The sequence below is a fragment of the Canis lupus genome, chromosome 14, assembly GCF_011100685.1.
Source record: "Canis lupus familiaris isolate Mischka breed German Shepherd chromosome 14, alternate assembly UU_Cfam_GSD_1.0, whole genome shotgun sequence".
Classification (NCBI taxonomy): domain Eukaryota; kingdom Metazoa; phylum Chordata; class Mammalia; order Carnivora; family Canidae; genus Canis; species Canis lupus.
The window spans coordinates 27674454-27701907 of NC_049235.1; the positions used below are offsets into that span (position 1 = coordinate 27674454).

The 27454-nt window shown below is 34.7% G+C and overlaps 1 long non-coding RNA gene across 2 annotated transcripts in view; it reads left to right on the forward strand.

Moving 5' to 3' along the window:
- LOC102151173 overlaps positions 1-23527 on the forward strand; it is a 115502-nt gene extending 91975 nt beyond the window's left edge. The window contains exons 6-7 of one of the 2 annotated variants that reach the window (XR_005369485.1): positions 19191-19244; positions 23008-23527. This is a non-coding gene — a long non-coding RNA (uncharacterized LOC102151173). The remainder of the gene's footprint in view (positions 1-19190; positions 19245-23007) is intronic. The other variant, XR_005369487.1, reaches the window with a different exon arrangement.
- Positions 23528-27454: the final 3927 nt, after the last annotated feature.

Here is a 27454-nt window from a genome sequence, read left to right on the forward strand (position 1 = left end):
TTTGTCTGCATCCTTGACAACATCTGTTGTTTCCTGACTTGTTCATTTTAGCCATTCTGACTGGTGTGAGTTAGTATCTCACTGTGGTTTCAATTTGTATATCCCTGAGGCTGAGTGATGTTGAGCATTTTTTCATGTGTCCATTGGCCATTTGTATGTCTTCTTTGGAGAAATGTCTGCTCATGTCTTCTTTCCCATTTCTTGATTGGATTATTTGTTCTTTGGCTGTTGAGTTTTATAAGCTCTTTACGGATTTTAGATTCCAGCCCTTTATCTGACATGTCATTTGCAAATATCTTCTCCCATTTGGTCAGTTGTCTTTTGCTTCTGTTGACTGTTTCCTTTGCCGTGCAAAAGCTTTTAATCTTGATGACTTCCCAATAGGCCCTTTATCTTGATGAAGTCCCAATAGTTCATTTTTGTCTTTGTTTCATTTGCCTTTGGAGAGATGTTTAGTAAGAAGTTGCTGCGGCTGAGATCACAAAGGTTGCTGCCTGTGTTCTCCTCTAGGATTTTGATGAACTCCTCTCTCATATTTAGATCTTTCATCCATTTTGAGTCTATTTTTTTTGTATGTGGTATGAGGAAATGGTCAGTTTCATTCTTTTGCATGTGGCAGTCCAGTTTTCCCAACGCCATTTGTTGAAGAGAGTGTCTTTTTTCCATTGGATATCCCTTCCTGTGTCATCAAAGATTAGTTGACCATGGAGATGAAGGTCCATTTCTTGGTTATCTCTTCTGTTCCATTGATCTATGTGTCTGTTTTTGTGCCAGTACCATACTGTCTCAATGATTACAGTTTTTAATAGAGCTGGAAGTCCAGAATTGTGATACCACTAGTTTTGGTTTTCTTTTTTAACATTCCTTTGGCTATTCAGGTATTTTCTGGTTCCATACCAATTTTAGGATTATTTTTTCCAACTATGTGAAATAAGTTGATGGTATTTTGATAGGGATTACATTGAATGTATAGATTGCTCTAGGTAGCATATACATTTAAAAAAATATTTATTCTTCCAATCCATGAGCATGGAACATGAGGCACACATAGTTGTAGGATAAGTACAACAGAGGTCTGTTACATTTTTGTGTAATATGAATAATGGCAGCAAGGGTAAGTCTTGAATAGTGCCATATTAGTTATTTTACAGAGTGGGCTCTTCTTGGGCAATCACTTTTCAAAGAATCAGAAACCTAGTAGGACGTTTTGGCCAATGTCTTCCAGTTAGCTGCTTGCTGCATGGCATGATTACTTGCATCATATTGTAGTCTGACCTTTGAGCTGATAGAAACTGGTAGTAAAGATTAGATTTTCCTGCTTTAAAACACCCTGCAGTCACCTTAGATAAAAGCAGATCAATGGTCAGAAATTACTGCAGACAGCAAGCCTAAGTTGCCATTGACTGTCCCTGAGTTATGATTTCTGCAGTAAAGAAGCAATTAAGGTAATTTTTTGGTCAAGTATTATATATGTATGATTACATTTTCAAATGATTGAATTATTTATCTTGAAATGGTTATTTTGATCAAAAACACACACTCACTTAGTAAAAACACTCAAATTGTACGGATGTGTAAAATGAAAAGAAAGTCTCCCACACATCCTACACCATGTTCCAACCCCACCCCTGGTGATGAAGCAACTGCTGTTAAAAGTTTCTTATTCATTTTCACAGATCTCCACATATGTAATATATGAATGACATATTTGTAAAAATATATAAAACTAATTTTGCATAAACAGAAATATACACTATATGTATATGTAAATATGTATATACATATATATATAGTGCTATTTTTATGCTGAACATGTAATTTTGGAGATTATTTTCCATATCACTCTTGGATCTATTTCACTATATTTAACAGTGGTATAATATATATTTACTTACTTAATCAGATTTGTATTAAGGGACATCTACATTTTACCTAATGTTTATTTATTTATTTATTTATTTACTTACTTATTTTTAAAGATTTTATCTTATTTATTCATGAGAGACACAGAGCGAGAGAGAGAGGCAGAGACATAGGCAGAGGGAGAAGCAGGCTCCATGCGGGACTCGATCCTGGTCTCCAGGATCAGGCCCTGGGCTGCAGGCGGCGCTAAACCGCTGTGCCACGGGGGCTGCCTGTACATTTACCTAATATTTAGCTTAATTTCTTAAATGAATACTCTCTACTTCCATTTTTGCCTACATTTATGTGTTTCTCTGTAGATCTATTGAATGAAATGTTTGCCTTTAGAATTTTGATACATAATGTAGGTATTGCCAAATTTCCCTCCAGAGAGATGGCACTATTTTCACTGAAACCAGCAATGAACATCATAGTTCTTATTTTTCTACACTTCACCAACATTATATGTTATCAGTGTTTGTCATCATTGCCTGTTAAAAGGTAAAAGATGTCCTTCATTTTTGTTTCATGTATATGACTGGTTTTCTGTTTTTTTGTTTTGTTTTGTTTTGTTTTGTTTTGTTTTGTTTTCTGTTTTGAGTCAGTGTTGCTATTTGTTTATTTTTCTAGTGGTTTGTTTAAGAGTTCTTTATTAAGGTAATTAAAATATATTTGCATGTGTTGTAAATAAACTCTCCCAGTGTTTTATTCATCTTTGACTTTATTAATTAAATTTCTTGCTATGTGGGTATTTGTAATGTTTATAAAAGCAAGTCCATTTTATTTCTTTTACAGGGTTCTAGATTTTGTATCTTGTTATAATGGCCCTGGGGTGCCTGAATGACTCAGTTGGTTAAGCATGTGACTCTTGGTTTCCACTTAGGTCATGATTTTAAGTTGTGAGATGGAGCCCTGAACTGGGCTCTGTGCTCATTGTGAAGGCTGCTTGAGATTCCATCTCTCCCTCTCCATCTGCTCCTCACCCCTCCGCCAGTTGCAATCCATCTCTGTCTAAGATAAATGAATACATCTTTTTGCTTTTTTTAAGCTTTTCCATTCCATGTTGTTTGTTTGTTTTCTCCCTAAGTGCCAATTGTCTTCATAGCATAGTTCTGGTTTCATATTTTATTTTGAAATATTTCATAAATTTGAAATGTATTTTTATATAAAGGATCTCAATTCTCCCCACAAATGATTAGCTGATTTTCTCAGTATCACTACTGATGTAACTAACTGGCCTTTTCCAGCTAGTTTGCAAAAAGCCACTTTTATCATATACTAAATTATCACATACATTTGGGTCTATTTTGAGATTCTGCCCTCATTCTGTTTGTTCCTGAAACACTGTCATATTTTAAAGTATATCTTTTAGCTCCATAAAGGGCTAGTTCTCCATGGCCACTCTTTCATGTTTATTATAGTTCTCTCAGCATCCTTATACTTCCATACCTTTATTTTCCATTTTCTCCATTGAATTCTTATCAAGTTCCAAAGTACAAATGAATTCTTATACAATTTCATTTGTACTTTGGTTGGTAGTCACATTGAATTCATGAATTAATTCAGAGAGATCTGCCGTCTTTGCAATATGGGGTCTTTCTATCGAAGAACAAGTCTATTTCTATTTATGTATTCTTTATTAGATTTTTCAAGTTTTCTTTATCTAGGTCTTATTTCAGAATATTTTATGTTTATTTCTATTATTTTATAGTTGTGTTGCTAATATATATATATATATATATATATATATATATATATATATATATATATATATATTGAGCCTAGAGCCTGACACAGGCCAAGTAAGTTCTCTTATGGCTTTTAATACTTTTTCAAATGATTATTTTGTATTTTTCAGGTAAATAGAGTTGTCCCAGTGAAGACACACACACATGTACACATATACATATATATGTATGCATATAAATTATGTAGATTACTTATATATATGTATGTGTACATATATTCATATATATATATTCCCTATATGTATGTATATGGCACTTTTTATTTTTAGTTTTAATTTTATTTTTGAGGGCAGCTCGGGGGGCTCAGCAGTTTAGCCCCACCTTCAGCCCAGGGCGTGATCCTGGAGACCCAGGATCGAGTCCTGTGTCGGGCTCCCTGCATGGGGCCTGCTTCTCCCTCTGCCTGTGTCTCTGCCTCTCTCTATCTCTGTGTCTCTCATGAATAAATAAATAAAATCTTTAAAAAATAATTTTATTTTTGAGCAGATAATAATATATCCATATGGTTCAAAAAATTGTAAAGTACAGAAGAGATACAAAAGAAAATACTAACAACCTCTCTCCCATACATACCTGTTTCCAGACCCCAGAGTCCCCTCATGAATTAACCATATTTTATTATTCTGTGTATATACCAGTGAATACAAAATAAATACACGTGCTTTTTACATAAATGATGCTTGCTGTATACACTGCTCTACACTGTATTTTGAGGGGAGAAGTGCAAGGATGAGGAAAGTAAAGTTATAAGGCCAGATGTTTATGATTTCTTTCTTGGTAAAGACATCTATTTTCTATGGTTCTTACTCACAGTCTACTCTCTGTCATAGATGTCAGACACAAATCCCTGGGAGGTAGGACTGGAAGACAAATTAAAGAGAGCATTTAACTCTACCCTTCTGACCTGCCATGGCTGTTGGGCTAGCCTGGTCTGCCTACTGCCTTCTTCCCATTAGATTTTTTCCACAGAGCTCTTCACATCCCTGTGGGGCCAAAGCAATGATCTATCCGCCATGTCCAGATTTTTTCCACAGAGCTCTTCACATCCCTGTGGGGCCAAAGCAATGATCTATCCTCCATGTCCAGATGAATCTGGATCCAGTTGTGGGCTCAGCCATGTCAGTGTGCCAGCCAGCATAATAAGACGATCAATACTGGAATATGAATGACTGCATTGGACCATTCTGAGAGTGGTCACTAACTCAGCCACAGGTCTCTGCAGGATGCAACCACAGAGATTCAAAGGAATACCACACTATCCTAAGCCATAAGACCCCTGTCATATAGCATCATTAGTTTTCTTTTACTTTCCCTCCACCAATATTCTTGTCAACTAATTGAGGAATAAATTCAGCTTTAATTTTTCCCCATAACAAAAGAGTTTAGTTTTGCTTGAAATTGAATAGTAGAATGTTTCATATATAATGGAGTAACAAAGTTTTAGGAACACCAAATATCTAGTGGAATTGAATCCCATTCATGCAACATTGTATAATTGAGAGTATAGTATTAGAGTGGAAGCTTTAGAGGCAGAGCATGATGGTGTGATTTTGTTTTTCTGCACAGATTTTTTTAAATGCATGTCTTTAAAAAACAGCTTTATGGAGATAAAAGTTATATGCATGTCATTTACAGTTTAACATGTACAACCCAATGGTTTTTAGTATGTATACATAATTCTGCAACTATTCACCAAATTAAATTTTAAAACATTTTTATCATCCTTCTGAAAAAACCTACACACTTTGGTAGTCACTTTCCATCAGTAATCTTCATTTCTCCTCTCCTCTACTGTTGCCCAATCCTAGACAACTATTAATCTATCTTTATAGGTTTTCCAATTCTGGACATTTCATATATATGGAATCATACAATATATGGCCTTTATAAAAAAAAAAGGATTTTGTTTATTTATCTTGAGACAGAGAAAGAGAGCACATTCCTGTGTGCAAGCAGAGGGGAAGGGCAGCAGGAGAGAGAGAATCTCAAGTCGACTCCATGCCAAGTACCTATGGCCATTTGTGACTGGCTTTTATTGTTTGTATAATATTTTAGAGGTTTATCCATGTTGTAGCATATATGAATACTTCATTCCTTTTTGTTGACAAATATTTCTTTGTTTGGATATGAATATATCATATTGTATTTACTTACTAGTTTTTGTACATTTGGGTTGTCTCAACTTTTTGGCTATTATGAATAATGCTGTGATCAACGTTCATGTACAAATCCTTATGTAAACATATGTTTTCAATTTTCCTTAGTTTGTTATCTAGGAGTTGAATTGTGAGTCACTCTGTTTAACATTTTTGAGGAACTGCTGCACTATTTTCCAAAGTGAGTGTACCATTTTTCATTCTCATCAGCTATGCATGAAGATTCTAGTTTCTCTATAGCCTCCTGAAAAGTTTATTGTCTGTCTTTTTTTTTTTTTTACTATAACTATCGTACTGGTTGTAAAATGGTATCTCATTGTGGTTTTGATTTATATTTCCCCAGTGGCAAATGATTTTGAACATCTTTTCATGTTCTTAGCCAATTGTATATATTTTGGGGAGAAATGCCTATTAAAATTAATCCCCACTTTTAATTAGGATGTTTGTCTTTTCTTATTATCAAGTTGTAAGAGTTCTTTATATTTTCTGGATATTTATGGATATTATATTTTCTTTATATTTTCTAGACCTTTATCAGATTGATTTATAAATGTTTTCTCCTAGTCTATGTTTTCTTTCTCCATGATATGCAGCAAAAATATTTTTAAGTTTGATGAAGTCAAGTTTATCTATTTTGCCTTTTGTCACTCATGCTTTTGATGCTATTTATGGTTTTAGTTCTTAAAGTTAAACATATGATCCAGTCTGAGTTATTTTTCCGGATGTGTATGAGGTGATGTGAGGTATTTAATCTATTTATTTTGCATGTGTGTGTTGTAATTTTAACAGATGTAAATGGTACTCAACATGGAAATGATTGCCTTTTTTTGAGATCACCTGAGGTCTTTAATTCTCTCAATAGAATTAGTCATAGGATGACATAGGATTGACATAGGATGGGTCAGTAAAAGGTCATGAAGGATAACATTTGTGCTTTATGTACCATTTTCTATCCTGTATCAAATTCATTTATTAAAAAAATAAGTTCTTATGACGGGTTATGGCTTGCTTATTTTGTAAAGTTATGGAAACTCTAATGCCACAGAAGGACTTAGAGCACAGCAGGAATGGAGACCTGTTCTTTTTAAGTCGTTTCTTAGTTATAATGCTTGGAAAACTCATTTGGCTATTCCCGTAATCGAGCCCAGAATTCAGAAAGTTTTATCCACTCAAATGGCAATAAGAAAACTTTATAGCAAACAAACATAAAAGTGAAATAAGTGTTATTTTAACTGGTTTGGGAAGATATGTTTACTTAGTAGTTCTTATCTTTGTTTTTCTCCTGCATTTATGATGCAAGCACTTAAATTCAAATCAAAGGAATTAAGCCTTTTGCCATGGAGATTTAAAAGGGTCCAACTTTGTGCTCCCAGAAAGGAAAATGAATCTTCTCAAAGGAAATGCATATCTATTAAGTGAATTTTAATATGTTTTCCTTTCATTTGAGAGCAGCATAGAAACTGGGAATTGAAGGTGTCAAGTTTTGGAGAAAGAGGCTAATGATATTTGGATGATGCAAAATTAACTATTGAAAAAAACATTAAATGAAGTTTCATATATAGAAGGTAAAGGTGGTCAGTACAAATCATCGATGCCAAGGACTTTTAAAATGTCTTCAAAATATAATAGTTTGATGAAGCAATCCAATAAATGCCTTTATGTTTGAATATATCAAATTTACCCTCAGAGTCAATAGAATTCACTGAGGGTTAAATCACTCAAGTCCAATTGTCTGCGTGGATTCCAGATGACTATCCAGTGAACACAAAGTTAGGACTTACAACAGCAATCTATCAGGAATCAATTCAGCCTTCACTTGCCTAACATTCAATCTCAAGTAGATATTCTCTCATTCTCTCTGTTACTGACAGCAACTAACCCAGAAAGTTTTAGTTTGGTGCTTCAACAAGCTTGGATAAACATCTCTCTCTCTCTCTCTCATCTGTCCAATGTTCTGTTTTTTTCTTCCTTTTTTTGTAGTTGGTCATGAAGTTTCCATCCTGGTTTTATATCCATTGTATCTATTGAGAATGATTTTGCTTTGATTTATTTCCCCCTGGCTGTTAGAGAGGTGAGGTGAGGTGGAGCTGGTGATTATCCTCCAAATACTAGGGGAGGAGATGCAATGATGCCAGAGAGAGTGGACTTTGGCAAGCTTACACTACGTTCTTTCAGTGGGCATTGATTTTTAGACAGTAAACCCTTTGCACTATGATGTTAACTTGTTCACTCAGGAGGAACAAAATCAGAGAAGTCCAGGAATGGAATTAAATGTGATGAATCAGCACCACTTATGAGAAGTACTGAAGCAAAACCTCCCAAAAATAATTTAAGCAAAATGGCTTTTAAAATGATTAACATTAATTATAGCCTCTGGCAGAAGTTTCACCCTAAGCCAAGGCGCCTTGCTTCTCCCTCCTCCCCTCCCTCATCCTTTGAGCTTGCCAAGTATTTACTCCTGAACATCCCATTCCACCCTACTCTCCCTTCCTTAGTCATGTCCCATGTTCCCCAGCTTGGCTCCCTGATGTTCCTGGAGGCCCCTTCCACTTCTTGTTCAGCACCTCACATTGTTTTCTCACAACCTAAGATTTATTTTGACACCACTCTGTGTGCTCATTATAGTGTTCTTGCTTTCCTGTCTCTCATCCTCTGATTTTCTCTGCCATGAGCTGACCCTGGGAAAGGCAGATTGGAGCAGGGAAGAGGGGAGGTGGTGCCAGGACAAGTCCCTGGAAGAATTTCTTTAGGACAGGTAAGTTCTTGCCTCCATGAAGCCGACTCCTCTTTGCCAGTGAATAAGGCCAGCTATCCTTAGAATTAAATAACACAGCCTTGTTCAAAAAACCTTCCTGAGAAATCTAGTAAAGGCCTTTTTAATAAAATTGCTGTGAAACTTTTGCTTTTGTATGAATGAATTTTGATAAGGGATTGTATGAAGGTTCATGTAATATAATACCTCTGCTCTGGTCGAGTATTCATGTCAAATAATACCTATGCTATCACTTATGTCATGTTTCTTTCTTATTGCAGATGACTTTGCAATAAGAGAGTTTTCTCTGACAATATACCTACATTTGGTAATTATATTAGTGATTAATGTCTCAAAGGATAGAATTTTTGAGAGCAGGCCTGAACATTACTGTGACAGGTGTTGGCTCAAGGCCTTTTAAGGGATAATGGTGTTTATTTATTTATTTATTTATTTCATTTTATTTATTTATTCATGGGTGACATACAGAGAGAGGCAGAGACATAGGCAGAGGGAGAAGCAGGCCCCCTGCAAGGACCCTGATGAGGGACTAGATCCCAGAACCCTGGGACCATGACCTGAGCCAAAGGCCTACACCCAACCACTGAGCCACCCAGGTACCCCAAGGGATAATGGTGTTTTTAGGTACATACTACCAGTTAAACATACGGTCATCAAATTAAAGAATGTGAAAGAACCTTCTATATCTAGGTTCCTTATTTTCCAAATGAGAAAAATAAAGTTCAAAACTTGACCAAGTAGCAGAGCAAAGTAGGGATCAAGACTTAAGTCTCCCAGTTTGCAGCTCAAACACCGGTAACAAAATGGTAGGATTCTGGCTCTCCCTGTCCATCCATGGACCCCCCCCCCCCCCCCCCCCCCCCGCCCAGTGCTAGCCATGCATCAGCATTGTCTTAGAGAACCCTGCTTTCTCTCTGGGCTGAAGAGAAGATGCGTGGTGATGGAGAGGGCTCTAAAAGTTCTGTAGCAAATGAGAATTGTGATTTTTTTTCCCCAGGAAGATTTGGAAGACCTATAGTAGCTACATAGGAGAACAGGATTGGTTAGAGTAAAGGAATCTAGAATTCATAGTTTCCATTATATAGAATCAAAAACTAATGTATATGGAAAAACCTGGGACATAATCGATTTCCTGAGTTTTCTGTAGTTGTTGTCTGTTCTGATTTGTTTTCAGGCTAATTCTGGTCTCATCTACTATCTAAGTATCTCCCTTAGTAATTAGTCTTCTGTCATAAGGCTGTTTCTGGTGTCCTCACAAGTCTAGTATCTTTCTTAGAAATTTGAGATTACTGTCATTGTGGAAACATTCTCTTAAAAATTAAGTAAGCAAATGTAATATTTTATTAATTTGGGAAATATTTAATGGCCTCCAATAATTAAAAATGTATTTATGCATAACTACATATGTACTATATCAATATAGGTTCGTTCTGTCATTGTAGATGAAGCTAAAGTCCTTTGTGATCATATCCATAATTACTTCTCAGAAATGGCAACTATTACCAGTTTGGTAGGGATTGTTTCAGAATTATTTGTATGTATATACATACACATATATACATGCCTGAAAAATACATGATAGCGTTTGCTCTTTTTTTTTAAGATTTATTTATTTATTTGAGAGAGAGCAAGAGAGTGTTTGCAGGGTAGCAGCAGAGGGAGAGGAAGAGAATCCCAAGCAGACTGCCCTCTAAGCAGGGAGCCAAAGGCAGGGTTTAATCCTACAAACCTGAGATCATGACCTGAGCCAAAACCAAGAGTCAGATGCTTAACCAACTAATCCACCAGGCACCTCTGTTTGCTCTTCTTTTAAAATGTAGATTATAGTATAGTGTACATAATTTCTTGCTATTTGGTTTTCCTTTTCCCCCCTCAACCATAGGTCTTGGAGATTTCTCTGTTAGTAATTATAGTAGACACAGCATGGTTTATTTAACAACTCCTCTATTTATAGACATTTAGGTTATTTCTAACTCTTTGAAAAAAATCAAAGTGTAATTAGCATACAATATCCTAATAGTTTCAGGTGTACCTCATAGTACATTTGATATTTTTACATATTACAAAATGATTCCCCATAAGTCTAGTCTCCATCTGTTACCATATGAAGTTTTACAATATTATTGACTGTATTCCTTATGCTGTACATTACATCTCTGTGATTTACCTATTTCATAACTGGAAGTTTGTACCTCTTAATTTTTTTTTTTTACTTTTTAATAAAATATTTTATTTATTTGTTTGACAGAGAGAGCATGAGCAGGGGATAGAGAGATAAGTAGGCTCCCCACTGAGTCTGGAGCCTGAGTTGGGGCTTAATCCCAGGACCCTGGGATCATGACCTGAACCAAAAGCAGATGTTCAACCAACTGAGCCACCCAGGGGCTCAGAAGTTTTACCTCTTAATCTCCTTTACCTGTTTCACCTGACTCTGAACCCCCTTCCCGTTCTGCTCACCAATAGTTTCCTGTATTTATGAGTCTGTTTCTTTCTTTTTTTTTTTTTTTAAGATTCCACACATATGGTATTTGTCTTTCTCTGTCTGAATTATTTCACTTGGCATAATACCCTCTAGGTCCGTCCATGTTGTAGCAGATGGCAGGATTTCCTTCCTTTTATGGCTTAGTGATAGTCCATTGTGTGTGTGTGTGTGTGTGTGTGTGTGTGTGTGTGTGTATACCACCTCTTCTTTATCCATTCATCTAAAAATGAACACTTGGTTTACTTTCCATATCTCAGCTATTATAAATAATGTAATATCAAAGAGATTACTGCTACTGATTTCTTCTGGAGGTTTTTTATGGTTTCAGGTCTTAACATTCAAATCTTTACTCTATTTTAAATGTATTTTGTATATGAAGTAAGATAGTGGTCCAGTTTCATTCTTTTGTATGTAGCTGTCAAGTTTTCCCAACACCATTTACTGAAGAGACTATCTTTTTCCCATTGTATAGTTTTGCCTTCTTTGCTGTAGATTGATTGCATATGTGTGGGTTTATTTCTGGGCTCTCTATTTTATTCCATTGATTTATGTGCCTTTATCGTACTGTAGCTTGTTTTGATTACTATAGCTTGTAGTATAGTAGATTATTTCCAATTCTTAACAATTATGAACAATGTTGTAGCAGCCCATATAGGCTTTCTTCTTTTTAAAAATAATTTTATTTATTTAAAAGATTTTAATTCTGGTACCCCTGGGTGGCTCAGGGCATGATCCTGGGTCCGGGGATCAAGTCCCACATCCCACATCGAGTCCCACATCCCTGCGAGGAGCCTGCTTCTCTCTCTGCCTATGTCTCTGCCTCTCTCTCTCTCTCATGAATAAATAAATAAATCTTTAAAAAAAGATTTTTCTCTCTCATGAATAAATAAACAAATCTTAAAAAAAAGATTTTAATTCCATAGTATTATATAAGTTTCAGGTATACAATATATCTTTTCAACAATTCTTTATATTACTGAGTGCTCATCAAGATAAGTGTATTCTGAATTCCCTTCACCTATTTCCAGGCCTTTTTGTTCTTAGGTTCATGTGTTAGTATGGGTGTGTACAGAGGTCGCAAGTCATACGGTGAACACAAATCCTTATTTTTGCAGATACTGCAGATCTCCCTCTCAGGTGGCTGTATTACAGAGACTGTATATGAGAGTGCCAGTTTCCCTTCACTTTCAGCAGTTCTTAGAATTTTAAAAATTTGTTTTTTTCCAGGCTTCTTCTTTTTTTTAATAAATTTATTTTTTATTGGTGTTCAATTTGCCAACATATAGAATAACACCAGTGATCATCCCATTAAGTGCTCCCCTCATTAAAAATTTGGAGAAAAATTTGTGTTGCTTGTGATATGAAACAAAATTTTTTGCTATCCCACTGTTATATATAATGTTTGCTGAAGGTTTTTAATAGAATAGGATAGTCCTTATTATTCCTGGTTTGCTAAGAGCCTTTCTTGTTTTCTATGAAGGGAAATTGAAGCATATTGAATTCTTTTTTTTTTTGCATCAACTTCTATGATAAAAATAATTCTTCTTTAAATTTTTAATGTGGATATTACAGTAACACATTTTCTCATACTAAACCATTTTTCTATTCTTTGAATAGGCTATAAATAGTCATGATATATTAATTTTTATATTGCTATATTCAGTGTGCTAATATTTTATTCATTATTTTTGAATCTATGTTCATAATATTCTTCTCTTATGCAATCTTTGTCTGATTTTGATTCCAATGTTAGGAAAGCCTTAAAAAATGAAGTTTTGGGTGGCTTTTTATGTTTTTCTATACTTTGGAACAATTAGGTAAGGATTAATTTTTTTTTTGTTGGTTAAGTGAAACTAATGAAAATATCAGACTTTATTTTTGTTTATCCTTTCTACTGTTTTTCTTTTTAAGATTTCATAACCATTTCAAAATTCAAAATTCATAACTCTTATTTTTGAGTGTTCTATTACCTGTGTTTATTAGACCAGATTTTCCCACTCTTAGTTTGTTGCTTTTCTCATAGATTTGGCTTTTCCTTAATGATTGGATATTCTTGGCTGGCGAATTGTCTTTGGCCTTAAGGTTCACTGTTAGACTATCTATTAGTTTTAGCACTATTTTGTAGAGCAGGGACAATTCCCAGGCAGAGGTTAGGAGATTTAAAGACCTTCAATTCATGCATTTTAATTTTAAGTTTTGCAATGTGGTGCCATGATGCCATTCACCTAGATAAGTTTGTCAGGTGTGACTTTATGTGTGGCTTTCCTGCTGTGCCATAGAAATTAAATTTATGAAACAGTGCACCAGTGGTGATGATGAAAAATGAGACAGGGGAAGAGGGAATGGCAGTTTGTGAGACTCTATAGATTAATTTTTTCTTATACTCTGTCTGTATCCCTAGGTTGATGTGGTTACAAAAAGTCAATTAAGAAGTAAGACTTTTGATTAAGGTGGCTAATCAATCAGGGCGGGAAAGAATGAGTTAATTTAAGGAATGGTGAGAACAAGTACTGATTAATTTATGGGAAAATTGTCTCAGAAAGTGCTCTATGTAAATTGATAGGTTTTTGGGTGCAATTTGGTGATTTTCATCAAATCATTAAAATCATGAATAAGCCAGGCAATCCTATGTCTAAACACTTATTTGAAGGAAATAATCAGAAAAATACTCAAAGGTGAATTCTGAAAATGTTTACCAAAGCATTATTTAGGACAGTTAATAAAATTAAAACAACCTAAAAACCCAGAGATGAAGAGATGATTAAATCAGAGTTTTTCCAGATACACACCCTAGAAATTGAGTAAGTCAGAACATTAATAGGATTTTATCAAATAAAAAATCCAGTGGCTTATTTTGTTTTGTAAATGCATCATAAAATATTCCACTTTTGAAAGTTCATGATTTAAATTAGCATGCTCAACACTGAAAAGTCTTGCAATTAAGACTTTTGCAACTATTGCAACTTTGTTTGATCTACATCACTCTCTTCTCCCCTCTTTGTAATTTGAAACATCTTGGAAGACTTTCAGAAAGTAGTTTGGAGAACAGTGTTAAAAATTTTGTGTCAGATCCATTCAATAAAAATACTACTCACTAATAAAGAATTTAATGAGGCATGTTTATTAACATGGAAAGTTCTAGTAATATATATAATCATATTACTAATTATATATGTATGTACTATATATTACATAAGCATGATGTATGTATATATGTTATATATCACATATGTAACATATATTGAGGAAAAAGAAACATATATAGAATGCTACCATCATGTAAAATATTTCCATATGACAAATTCATAGGAACATTCTGGAAGAATATATATTAAAAGGTTAAAAAAAGGTTAAAATGGTAAAGAAATTACAAATGATTTTGTTTTATTATTTTATAGTTATTTAAAAAATATCTTTAAAAATTTTTACACAAGAGAGGTTTGATTTGTAGCCAAAATAAAATATTCCATTAAAAGTCCTATGGAAGTTTGGAGATAATTTTCTTCAATGGCCCAGATTTCATTATAAAGAGAGTTTAGAGTAATAAGCACATGACATCTTTGAGTAGATTTCATTATAAAGAGAGTTTAGAGTAATAAGCACATGACATCTTTGAGTAGATTTCATTATAAAGAGAGTTTAGGGTAATAAGCACATGACATCTTTGAGTAATATGATATACTACAGTTAAGGTAGATTACCCTTATTTATTTGTAAAATGTTGATTTTTAGAAATTCAAACAAGCACTATAGTGATTTTTTTTATCCCAAGCATATTTGAATAATTAATTAATCTCCACATTCAGAATTAATGATCAGTAAAAATCTGCAGCATTCAATAATATACATTGGTTTACTTTGGCTTTGGATAAAAAGAAAACATTATTTAAGTAAGTTATATTATTCAATTAAAACAATTAAAATGCCTTCATTATGATCACTTTCTTCTTCACATAGTCAACAAGTCCAAATGAACCTGGTTTTGGTCAGAGTGCACAGCCAATGGCCCCAAAGGCAGTGAAATGTTTTTTGGGCTTTCTCACAACTTTGTACTTTGATTTTATCCTTCTGTTCTTACAGCCAAATCCCTCTCTTTTCATATTCCTCAAAGTTTATCCCATATAGGAGTCCTTTGAAGTCAAAGGTAAAACAAGATTTGGAGAACTTGCTTTTTCCACATCTGAGTTTTGTTTTTAAGGCTTTTTTTTCTCTGTCCAGATGAGTTTTGCTAAGGACCAGATGTATTCTCAAGGCTCAGATAGTTGCACACCCCAGCAACAGCTACTGGTGGTTTTAATGATTTTATATATATATATGTTTTCTGTAAAGTTAACAGAAGAAAAAATGTTGTTAAGTGTATTTGCTGCAAAAAAATCTATGTGCCAATGTAGTCAAAGACCTCTTTCCAGAGCTATGCATTCTTTCTTAAGATTTCTTATCCTGCTAAAATTGGAAACTTTATTTTTTTTTAGCAGGGGAACAGGTTTATTAAACTATATTGCCACTATTGATCATTAGCCATTTTGTCTTTATTTTCAGGTAATTTCATTTTAATCTATAGAGAGTTAATAAATACCTATAACAACTATTTTATTATTTGTGCATTTGTGGGGATCATTTATTTGTAACTTTCAGAAATCCTTAGTTTCAATATTAAGAACTGTTTGAAATTAGTATACATTGCAAATGAAGATAAATCAGATATAATTAAGTGAATTGGAATCCTGCCCATTCTATTCTCATAATTCTTTCTTACCATACTTTCCCCTCTTTTCCTTCATTAGGATAAAAAATTTTCTTTTGAATTTTTTCATTCATGTCACTAAAGAGATTTTCTAATGTCTGTACCAGTTCTAATACTCTCCAGAAATCTTTGGCCTCTTTGGAGACTGTGTTTTGGAATTAATACTGCCATTTGTTACAAGTTTTTTAAAATGGTAATGCAGATGGTTTGAGTGGGCAAATATTTATCCATCAAACACATGAGATTTCAACAAATGGCATTAAAATGAGCCAGATTTTATCCAATCCCCAAACAATTGTTACTGATTTTCTACCAGTAGAGTTTAGAATAATTTTTTTTTCCTTAGAAAGAGAGAGAGAGAGGGAGCATCTCAAGAAGACTCCTGCAGAGTATGGAGCCTGAGGCCAGGCTCCATCTCAGGACCCTGAGATCATGACTTGAGCTGAAATCAAGAGTCAGATGCTTAGGAATGCCTGCGAGGCTTAGATGGTTAAACATTTGACTTTGGCTCAGGTCATGGTCTTGGAATCCTGGGATCAAGGCCACCCATGGGTCTGCCTCCAGCTGCTTGAGTCCCACCTGTGATGCCCCCACCCCAGTATTGGCCAGTGTGGGGCTCTGCACTCAGCAGGAAGTTTGCTTATCTATCTGCCCCTCCCTCCACTCATGATCTCTCTATCTCTCAAATAAATAAAATCTTAAAAAACAAAAAACAAAAGTTGGTTGCTTGATTGAACCACCCAGGTACCCATAGAATAAAAATTTTTATGCAAAATATCCGAACCTTGATATTTAAAATGATTTTTTATTTTGCCAACATATGAGATTCCCTAGGTGATAAATAGTAATATTCTGGTAACTTGTTTAAGTTTTCCTTTTGAGTAAGTTTAGATCATTTGTGATAGTTACGTCATTCCTATATGATAGTTTGCACAGATACTCTCAATGTATGCACAAAAAAATCAAAACATTTTACATGAGGAAGTTGTCAATTGATGCATAGAAATTGCATAATATTCATTATTCATTTCTTTTCATTTTGATCCAAATCGAGATTATTTTACCCTTTGAGAGGACTTAAAAATTAATTCAAGTTACAAGAATTTTGGAAAGATGCACAGGAAACTGAAAACAGTGTTTACCTCTTTGGAGTAGAACTGAAAGGTTGTTTTGGGTAAAAGGGACTTTTGATTTTTGCTTTTAACCCTCTGAACAGTTTGAGATTTTTACTATGAGCATTTACCATTATAATGAAATAAATTAAAAAGTGATCCTGGTGTGCTTTTGAATTATTCCAGGGAAGAGAGAACATCATTTGCACTTACCCTTTATTGGCCTGCAAGAAACCAAGCATTAATTACATTTTAATTTTAGTACTGGCCATTTGGGGTAGGCTTGCAGAAATCTGATTGTAAGTAGGGGGAAATTCTTTCATGAAGATATATGTAGATTTCATATCAAAGGACTCCTCTCCCATTCCCATTTCCACACAGTACTGGAAATGAAATTTTTAGAGGCTGTGTCAGATATAGCCTATGCCTCACTCAATATAAATGATGCTGTTGTTTAATATTTATAACTTTCCTAGTATCCTGCTCTAGGGGAGGAAAAATAATTTTCTCTCCAACCTTCTGAGTTCTCAGCTGAGATCTCTATAATAGGAGACGGATTAACAAGGGAAAAACAAACAAGTTGATTAACATGTACAACTCAGATATACATCAGAGATGACCAGGAAAAAAATGAGTAACTCATAAAATCCAGGCTTAAATACTATCTTAGCAGAGAAAGGAGTGGAGGAGTATAGGCTTTTTAAAGGAGAATAAATGATTTTAGGAAAGATGGATGTGCCCTCAGAAAAATTGATGGGAGGGGAGGGATGATAGTTTGTTACAGAGTTTTCTGGGTGTGGTATGGACTTCTAGTCACTCCTGCAGTAAGAGTCAGTCCTTCCTGGTTGAAGAAACTTCTGGGGGGACTTATAACAGTTGAATTCCTTTTGGAGGATCTGTCTTTAGACAGATAAGAGGAGTTCAGAGAAAGCTTCTTCCCTTTTGCTGTTTTTCAAGCACCTACAGCTCAAAAGAATCAATATGCCAAAGTGGCATATTTTGAGATGGTATATTAAACTACCTTTCACTGCCTAGAGAGTAACCATGATTACATTTCAATTACATGATAGGATATCCTTTACTAGAGGCTGCCTTCAAAGGTCAACAAAGTCTTGAATAGAGCTAACCATGGCTCTCTAGTAAACAAAACCTTATTTACTGAAGATATTTTACCCTGTATTTAGTGTTAGTTTTCTCCTAGATCCAGGGATCAAATTTTAACCAAAATATAACATATGGGATCTTTTTAATGGTATTTGAGAGTTGGTGTCTCTAGATTTATCAATGTAGAAATAAGTAAGTAAATGTAAAAGGTATTTGGAAGAAGAGTTTTAAAATAAACATAGCTCAAAAATTCCTTCTAATAGGTAAGGGATAATTCCAAAAGCATTTGCTACTCAATTGGATTTTTAAAAATGCACATGAATTTTCAATTACTATTGCAAACGTATTCTTGATGGCTAGTCTCCAAATTTAGAAAATCATCAGTGTTAGATTCATTAATAAAAGCTTCAGAGTGGAAGATTAATAGGATTAATAGAGAACACTTCCACTACAGGGTCAGTGCAATCACTGGGTAGACTCCAGGACCTGACGAATCACCTGCAGATGTCGAATTAGTATTTGATCATCATCAAAGCCTTATGTCAGTGTTCTCGTTTTCTCCTCTTGGTATTCACATGACTTCACCAGTAGCACAATGTTATCCACAGAGTGTTTTTATCTTTCTTTCCTTTTTCTTTTTTTTCCAGTTACATCTGTGGTGGAGAAAAGAACTATGTCTTTGAATTTGTGTTTCAGATATTGTTACAGTATTAAATGCAATGGCATCTCATTTTGTGACACCACCACATTTATCCAAAACTTTAAAGAAAAATGAGCATCTCTCAATCAAGAGATATAACCACTTCTATGAAAGTGTCTTATATTACACTTTTTTTTGTAACTCATGTTACATTTCAGAAGTCTGTCCATGTTTGAATTATTTTCTCATTTAGACAATTCATGAGAAATAGGTCATGTTTTAAAATATGAAAGATATGCAAGGCCTGTATTTCATGTTTGAATAAAAGAGTATTGAAAATTATATACACTTATTTAGGTGCTATACTAAAACTATAATTATTCATGGGCTTTCTATCTAAATGATTTCCAAAAGTACTAAGGGCACAGTACAAATGAAGTTATGAGCTATCTAATTAATGAAGGCAAAAACCTTGAGGTCATGCTTAAAATGGCCCTGAATTAATATAAATGAAATTTCTCCATTGCAGATAAATTTTAACTACCACCTCTGGACTTATTTCCTTTCCTGCCTGCTTCTTAAGGTAGCTATTATCTTGAACTTGCTGTATTTCCTTCCAGACTTTTTATTCTCTATTCAGAACTATTATTTGGAGTCCCTTAAAAGAGTCATTTTAAAATAATTTTCACTAACATTGTTACCTGTATCTAGATTTTACCTGGAAATTATTTTTCTCTGAAACTATAAAACCTTTTTCAGTATGTTGGGCCTTTGCCATAAAAATATGTTCTTCAGAAGAAATAGAAACTTGAAAGTTATAATTGCAATAATTTTCTTCTTCCTTAAACAAAACCAAAAGAATACTTACTCTGAATTGTAGACTCAATTTCTAGAGTAAAACTTGTATAAATCTATTTTTAAAAAATTTGGTTGATCTTCTATTTCGGCAAAAAATGATATATGGATTCTTTTCCACACTGTTATTTTCTTATATAATATTCAATAATTATAATTTTTATAAGGTAATTCAGAAGAAGGTTTTAAGATCATAGCTTTTCTAAGAACACACACACACGCACACCTGATTTTGAACAATAAATGGGTAGGGAAAAATGATTTAAACTGTTTTGTAACAAATAAGTTAGATGTGAGGGTTTTCCCATTGAAAATATTTCCTCTCTTTCTGTATCCCCTCTTTTCCAGTATCCAGATTTTTCATATCTTGCAGAAAAAGATTTCATTTGGTACCATCAATATGGTCAAGATACTAATAGAGATGTGAAAGGGAGAAATCAAATTATCCAAACATGATATTTTGGAAAGAAGAATACAAACATTTTTTTTAAGGAATATATATACATGTATATTTAAAAGGTATTGCTATGCATATGAATGCTAATGAAATATGTCCTATCCCATTAAAAAGAGTTTTGACCCAATAGTCTATATTTAGAATGGTGTGGCCCAATGGATCATGTGCATAGCAACCAAGTATAACCACCTCTGGTTGCTTAGCTATAATGATAACACCTCGTCTTTGATTAGTGCCTTTGGTTTAGATAGTTATAGCTCATACAACAAAATAAAATAGTTTTTTAGTCTCCTTCTAACAAATGCAAAAACAGAGACTTGGAGATTAGATGTGTTCTGTGGGGTTACTTGCCAAGCATATGGCAGGGCCATGCCTAAACCCTAGGCTTGTCTAAATCCAAACATTTTGCTTTCTCCTCTGTCTCAATCTTGTAATAAAAAGTGCAAAGTCCCCATTAATGATGTGGCAGGTAAATTATTGGCAAGGTTTCTGATTACTGAGATGTGTATTTTCAGTCCTGCTACCTTTCCTTCTGAGCCACAGTTAGTTACTGGTTTGTTTTCTGTGATCTTACAGTGCCTGGCCTGTAGCAGTGGGGAATTCAGTCCTGGCTTTACTTCCTGGGGTGGAAGTTGGGCCCACGAAGTCCACTCAAGGGATCAATTCCTGGATTTATATGGAGGGAAAGGAAAATGATCCATGTCATCAGGGCTTCTTCAAATCTGTACTCTATAGACTATAGTGACTCAGAATTCTAGACTATTCCCAACCCTTTTATAGATTGGGAGAGTTCCTTCACTCTTGCTTTTTACTATTAGCTGAGCAAGAATGCAACTGGTTCTGGAAGTGAGAGGATGAGGGTTGAAAGATGAAGATCCTTTATGGGAGAGGCAGTGTAGTGCAGCAGTTAGGAGCTGACTCTGGACTCTGGGTTCTCCTTCTGGTTCTCCTGCTCTCTAGCCATGTGACATTGAAGTTACCAAATGTCTCAGTTTCTCCATCTGTAAGATGGGGATAATAATTATAATCGTAAGCTCATAAGGCCATTGTCAAGAACAGATGAGCATATAAGGGCATGAAGTGCACATAAGGGTACTTGACACACAACAGGTGCTACATAAATATTGGATATCACTTGACATTGAAGAACTTTAAATGTTATTGAAGAAAATGGCATATCTTTATGATGCCTATGATGCCTAAAGATAATGTTTAAAAGTATAATGAGAGCACCCTTATGTTAAATGTACCTAGATTATTGCTGGAACAGGATAATCATATTGTAAATCAGAACCAAGTACATACACACAATCAGTGAATATACCCATTTTGCAGTGGCTGGAATAGTGCAAAAGAAGAGTTGGGTTAATGATTTACAAGTAGTTCATTAAGAGAAAACCTCTCTAATTCAGTAAATCAGCCAATCAGAAAGTGTCTGTTGGTTCATGACTTGCAAAAGATTATTAATTTATCATGCTAAATGCACATGCCAGAAGAATCAAACAGGGAAACTAGGTCTTTGGTGATCTACAGACTCATACGAAAGTCTAAATGAAGGGGTGGTGCTGTAAAAAAATTACGTTTAAGGAACTTCTAGTGCTATATCTTTCTGTTTGCTGACTTATCTGAGAACTACCTGGGGGTGCAGGCAGCCTGCTGTGGTCACCGAGCTGCTAGGAAAGAATGTGGGTTGGCTTCAGCCCTACCTGAATTTGAATTCAGCTCTGCTGCAAGCAAGATGTGTCAGTTTAGACATTTAACTTTCCCCATTCTCTGTCTCCTTACCTGCAGAAGAATCAGGAGGATAATAATATCTATTCCATAGGATTACTTTACTAATCAAATCATCTATGTGAAGCACCTAGATCTGTGCACTGTATAGTTTAGCTCTTTGAAATGAATTGCTCTGTGTATAAGACAGAAACCTGGGAATCATCTTCTATTTATTTTTTTACTCTGAAATCACGCCTACCTTGCATTCATTTGTTTTGCTAGAGTCTTGCTAGTGATCTCTTCCTAATCCATTTTATAACAAGCCTGTCATTTCTGTTCCATTATTTCTTGATGGGGTTTTTCAATAATCTCTTACTTGATTTCCCTTCTACAAACGAATATTGTGAGTGCTTTAACTCACTAAGGGGCAAGGGTTGTGTTTACTTACTTTTTATGTTTGCAACCTTACTGCCAACTCAGTGCCTAATACACAGTAGGCACTAAGTGTACACACACACACACACACACACACACACACTTTTTACAAACCTAAAAGAATGTAATTCCATTGACATCAGTAAAAGAAAGTAAAATTACATTCTTTACATCAGTAAAAGAATGTAATTCCATTGCACACAGTACAACTGATCACATTACTCCCTGGTTTTAGCCTTTTGGTGGCTTCCCATTCATATTAGCTGACATTCCCCAGAGAAATAGTGACACATAAAGTATCAAATCATTGCTCAGAGGATAATATCAAACCCTTGGCATGGTATGTGAGGCCTCTCCTGATTTGGTCTCCAACTCTTCAGCTGCATCCCTTGCATTCTAAACCATTCATGACGCCACTCAAGAGCCGAACATCATTACACCGAAAATCCCCATGCTGTATGTTTTTACCCTTTACAACTCATCTTTAACATTTTCCCCTTTTGTGAAAGATTTCATGATGTTTTTCATTCTGCTGCCCCTTGGAAGATTTTGGGCTCTACTAGTTTGTGCCTCTACTGTTTCATATGCATACCCCTCATACGGAAGTCATAGCACCATTGTAACGCTTGTTGTGTGGTTTCTTCTAGACTTCCCTGAGAGCAAGATTTGCATTTTAGTCATCTTTTTATCTTTTTATTTGCATCTCTAGTAGGAAGACAAATTCTTTCTTTTTTGAAGACAGTTTCCTAACAAGTGCTTAGTTAATACCGTTGAATGTATTCATGGCAAAATGAATTAGTGAGTTGATAATTTTTTTGAAAATAGCACAGAAAATCTTTCTTATTTTCATTATATTATGCTTTTCTAAAATGTTTTCTCTTTTAAGGAACCCAGAACACAATTTGAGTTGTTGATATTACAAGGAACCATGCATTCCAAACTTCATGGAGTTTGAAAATCTCATCAATGGAGTCTGTCTTTACTATTATATCACAGCATCACCTTTGAGGATAAACCTACTCATAGACTGATCTGTTAAAGAGAATAAAATTTATAGAGGAGAGCTTTAGGAAAAAGAGAGAAGAGCCTTATTATCATGAATAATAAGAAAATTGCCATTTTCACAAGTTTTTTGGACCATGTGCTAGAAGCTTGATTTTTTAAAACTTTCAATACACACATTAATGAAAACATTAATTTATGAAAGAGCTATAGACTCAACTGCCCCTGATAATGATAAATAACCAATTATAAATAACCAAGCAGGAGGGCATAGGAAGAAATTTCCAGTCTAGCAATATGGAAATCATATAAATATGCCATTTAGCTTTTACTTACCAAAATATATGTGTGGGGAATTGAAACCATTAAGCCAAATATATTTAAAATGAACCCAGGATATTAAATAAATTGGTTAATCACTTCATGCTTCATTTTATAATTCTGTGCGTTCATTTTTCATATTTTTGTACTTTTGCTAGCATATGATCCCTTTTTATTCTCTTCAAAAAATGTGCAAAGGTAAAAATACTGCTTACAGTCCCATTCAACTTTAGAGATTAAAAACATGTGAGTTATCTAGAGTTTATATTTGGTGAATAATGGAAATAATCCTGTGAAGATTCCCTGCATTCCTGCCACTAGACAATAGGCTAAACAAGTATAATGACAAATTGAATTTTTTTGGCAACTGCCAAGTATAAGCTGGAAGATAATTTCTTGTACTACGTTGTGTGCTTCTGTGACACAAATTCAGACATTCCTCAGATATTCACACTGCAGATGGATTAATATTAAAAGGAAAATCCTATTTCTTTTGTCAAGGGTAAGCTTCATGAGGTATAAGAAAATTAAAGTTTCCTCCCTTCACCTATCAATTCCTTCTAAGGTGATCCTTGTTGAATTTTTTCAGGACATGTACTTTCCTAGAGGGTGGCTTTGTTACCCTGAAAGTGGCTTGCTCCTCATACTTTGGGGCACAGCCCTGACTTGAAAGGGGCAGTACATGTGCTCATTAATATGGAACTTGGAGTAAGATGACCAAGTTCAAATTCAGGGTAAGTTATCCAACGTCAAAGATTTCATTTCCTCAGCTCGATTTATAATATTTGATGTGACCAGTCTCATTGTATTGTTGTGAGCTTTAATGAAATAACCTATGTAAGCTGGCCCTGAGTAAGTATGCAACAAGTGTTGCCTGATTAATTTGTTGTTTTTCTTTTCTTTTCTTTTCTTTTCTTTTCTTTTCTTTTCTTTTCTTTCTTTTCTTTTCTTTTCTTTTCTTTTCTTTTCTTTTCTTTTCTTTTCTTCTTTTCTTTTCTTCTTTTCTTTTCTTTTTTTTCTTTTCTTTCTTTTCTTTTCTCTTTCTTTCTTTCTTTCCTTTTCTTTCTTCTTTCTTTCTTTCTTTCTTTCTTTCTTTCTTTCTTTCTTTCTTTCTTTCTTTCTTCTTTCTTTCTTCTTTCTTTTTCTTTCTCTCTCTCTCTTTCTTTTTGTTTCGTTTTTATTAACAAGAAAAATTCAGAGTCTAATTTTTGTAAAATTGGGTGATTTGGGCAGTTTTACCAGCTCTGACTTTCATTCCAAAGATCAACATCCCGATACAGTTTGTTGTACGTATAACTTACTTTTAGTTTGCTTGTATAATATCGTTTGCCCATTCTCCTCCTGTCTTGTCTCCTGCCAACAGTGGCATTTGACGTATTTGGCTAGGAGATATAAGAAGTGAGGCCAGGATTGGTTCTCCTCAGTATTTCTCTCCTTGATCCCCAGAGTCTGTCTTTTCTATCAGTTCTGTTTTGCTCCGGGTTCACACATGTACAGGAAATTGATGATGAGGTAGTGCCATCCCACGCTATGCTTCAGACTCTGTGTTTATCAGCAGACAGTCTGGCAGCCGGACATAGGTAAGCACATGCCAGGGCTGCGTGGCAGGAAACAGCCTCTGACCTGGACAGGGGCATCCAGGAGCCGTCCTCCTGGTATTATGCAATGTGCCCAGGCTGCCAGCATGGAGCCCAAACTAACTGCTTCTCCTTTTTTTTTTTTTTTTTTTTTGCTTCCCCTGGAAATTATATATCCCATAGCCTTTGTTCTCCTGTTACTGCTTTTATCAATCATTCTTTTTTTAAAGATTTATTTATTTATCTGATAGAGAGAGACAGAGACAGAGAGAGAGAACACAAGTGGGAAGGGAGGGACAGAGGGAGAGGGAGAAGCAGACTCCTGGCTGAGGAGAGAGCCTGATGGGGCTCCATCCCAGGACCCTGGAATCATGACCTGAGCCAAAGGCTCAGGTGCCCCTCCTGACTTAGCCTGGTGCCCCTTTACCAATCATTCATCTCAGTGTGTTCCCACTCCAGAACAAGCCAATCCTAGTAGTTTTTTTAGTCTATTAATTAATTATTCTAATTAATATATATAATTATAATTATATAAATATATATATTTCAAACACCCTGGATTTGTGAAGGGATAAAGTCAAGAGAATTATCCAGAGTTATTTACTTTTCAAAGTATACAACATGAAATACTTCAGTTTCTTTTTTAGATTTTCTGATGTGTTAAAATATAAATCTGATTTAGGGCAATAATGCAAAAATGATGATAAATAAATCAATTTATAAAAACATTGAAATGATCTGGGTAAGGACAGCTGATCTTAAGCTCAAAGATAAGTTTATAAGGACAACAAAAAATTGAAATCCCATTAAAATATGAGTCAAAAGTCAAATGTTTGCTTCTTTGTGTATAGCCATATATGAACTGGTGATATGAGGTTGATGGCATTTATTGGATTGAAGAACCTCAGAAATCTTTAAAATGGGACACCTGATCATATTATAATGCATAAATGTATGAAATCAACATGTTGGACACCTTAAATTTTACACAGTTACATGTCAAATGTATTTCAATAATAAAAAAGATCAGACACAAATGTTATTTATAAACTGAGGTAAGATAATAATTCTGGTACTTAATGCCTATAGATGTGTTTACTTATTATAAATGTTTACTTTAGTAGTAATAAAGTATTACTTTAAAGTATTAGATAAGTATTTTTTGAGTTCTTTTTTTTTTTTTTTTTTTTTTTTTTTTATGATAGTCACAGAGAGAGACAGAGAGGCAGAGACACAGGCAGAGGGAGAAGCAGGCTCCATGCACCGGGAGTCCGACGTGGGATTCGATCCCGGGTCTCCAGGATCGCGCCCTGGGCCAAAGGCAGGCGCCAAACCGCTGCGCCACCCAGGGATCCCATTTTTTGAGTTCTTAAATATTTATTTACTTATCTTGTATTTTATAGATTACCTAAATTCTAACTTCTTTTCTGAGCTTCCACTTTTGCTAATTTGATTACTTCAGCCAACACTTGGAAGGAAACTCAGTTAAATTTGAGGGACAAAAGTGGATAGCGATAGGCTTTTCCTGCATGCTACATTCCTCATCTTCTGTTGGAAAATGAAAAGCACACTTTGTGTATTTGTGTATTAATTTGTTCCTCCTGCAATCCATTCCCAGAGCAACTTTGTGATTCTATAAGGAGTTGCCTTCTTAGCATCTTCTTTCTATGCCACAGGATGGGGTAGGCAACCAAACAAATTAATCAAAGACCTTCTTGTGAATTTTTTAGGTTACAGTTATGAGAAAAGACTCCTTTAATCCTGGGTTGTGATGTTAAGAAAGGGGATGGAGCCTGGACTCTGTTGGGGGCAATGACCTAGCTTTTATCCTTACAAATACGTGGTCATTAGTATGTGATAGCCATTTTTCTAAACACTGTGCAGAGTTTCAACATATACAACATTAACTCAAAATGAGAGAATGAAATGTAAACCTAATTTATAAAACTTCAAACAAAAACATATAGAAATAACTTTATGAATTTCAGTAAGGTGATGATTTTTCAGATATAATGCCAAAAATACTATCATCTATCTATTACCTATATACCTATCATCTATCAGTCATCTATCTAACAAATTGGACTGTCAAAATTTAAAATTTCTGCTCTGTTACAAATGTTCTGAATAAATGAAGACACTTAAGAAATTGAAAACTAAAGCCATAAGAGTTGGAAGAAATATTTGCAAATCATACATTTGATAAAATGCTTGTATACAAATAAGACATAAACAGCTCTCAACACAAAGAAACAAATAACAACAAAGAACTTTTTTTAAAGATTTTATTTATTTATTCATGATAGTCACACACAGAGAGAGAGAGGCAGAAACATAGGCAGAGGGAGAAGCAGGCTCCATGCAGGGAGCCTGACGTGGGATTCTATCCCGGGTCTCCAGGATCGTGCCCTGGGCCAAAGGCAGGCGCTAAAC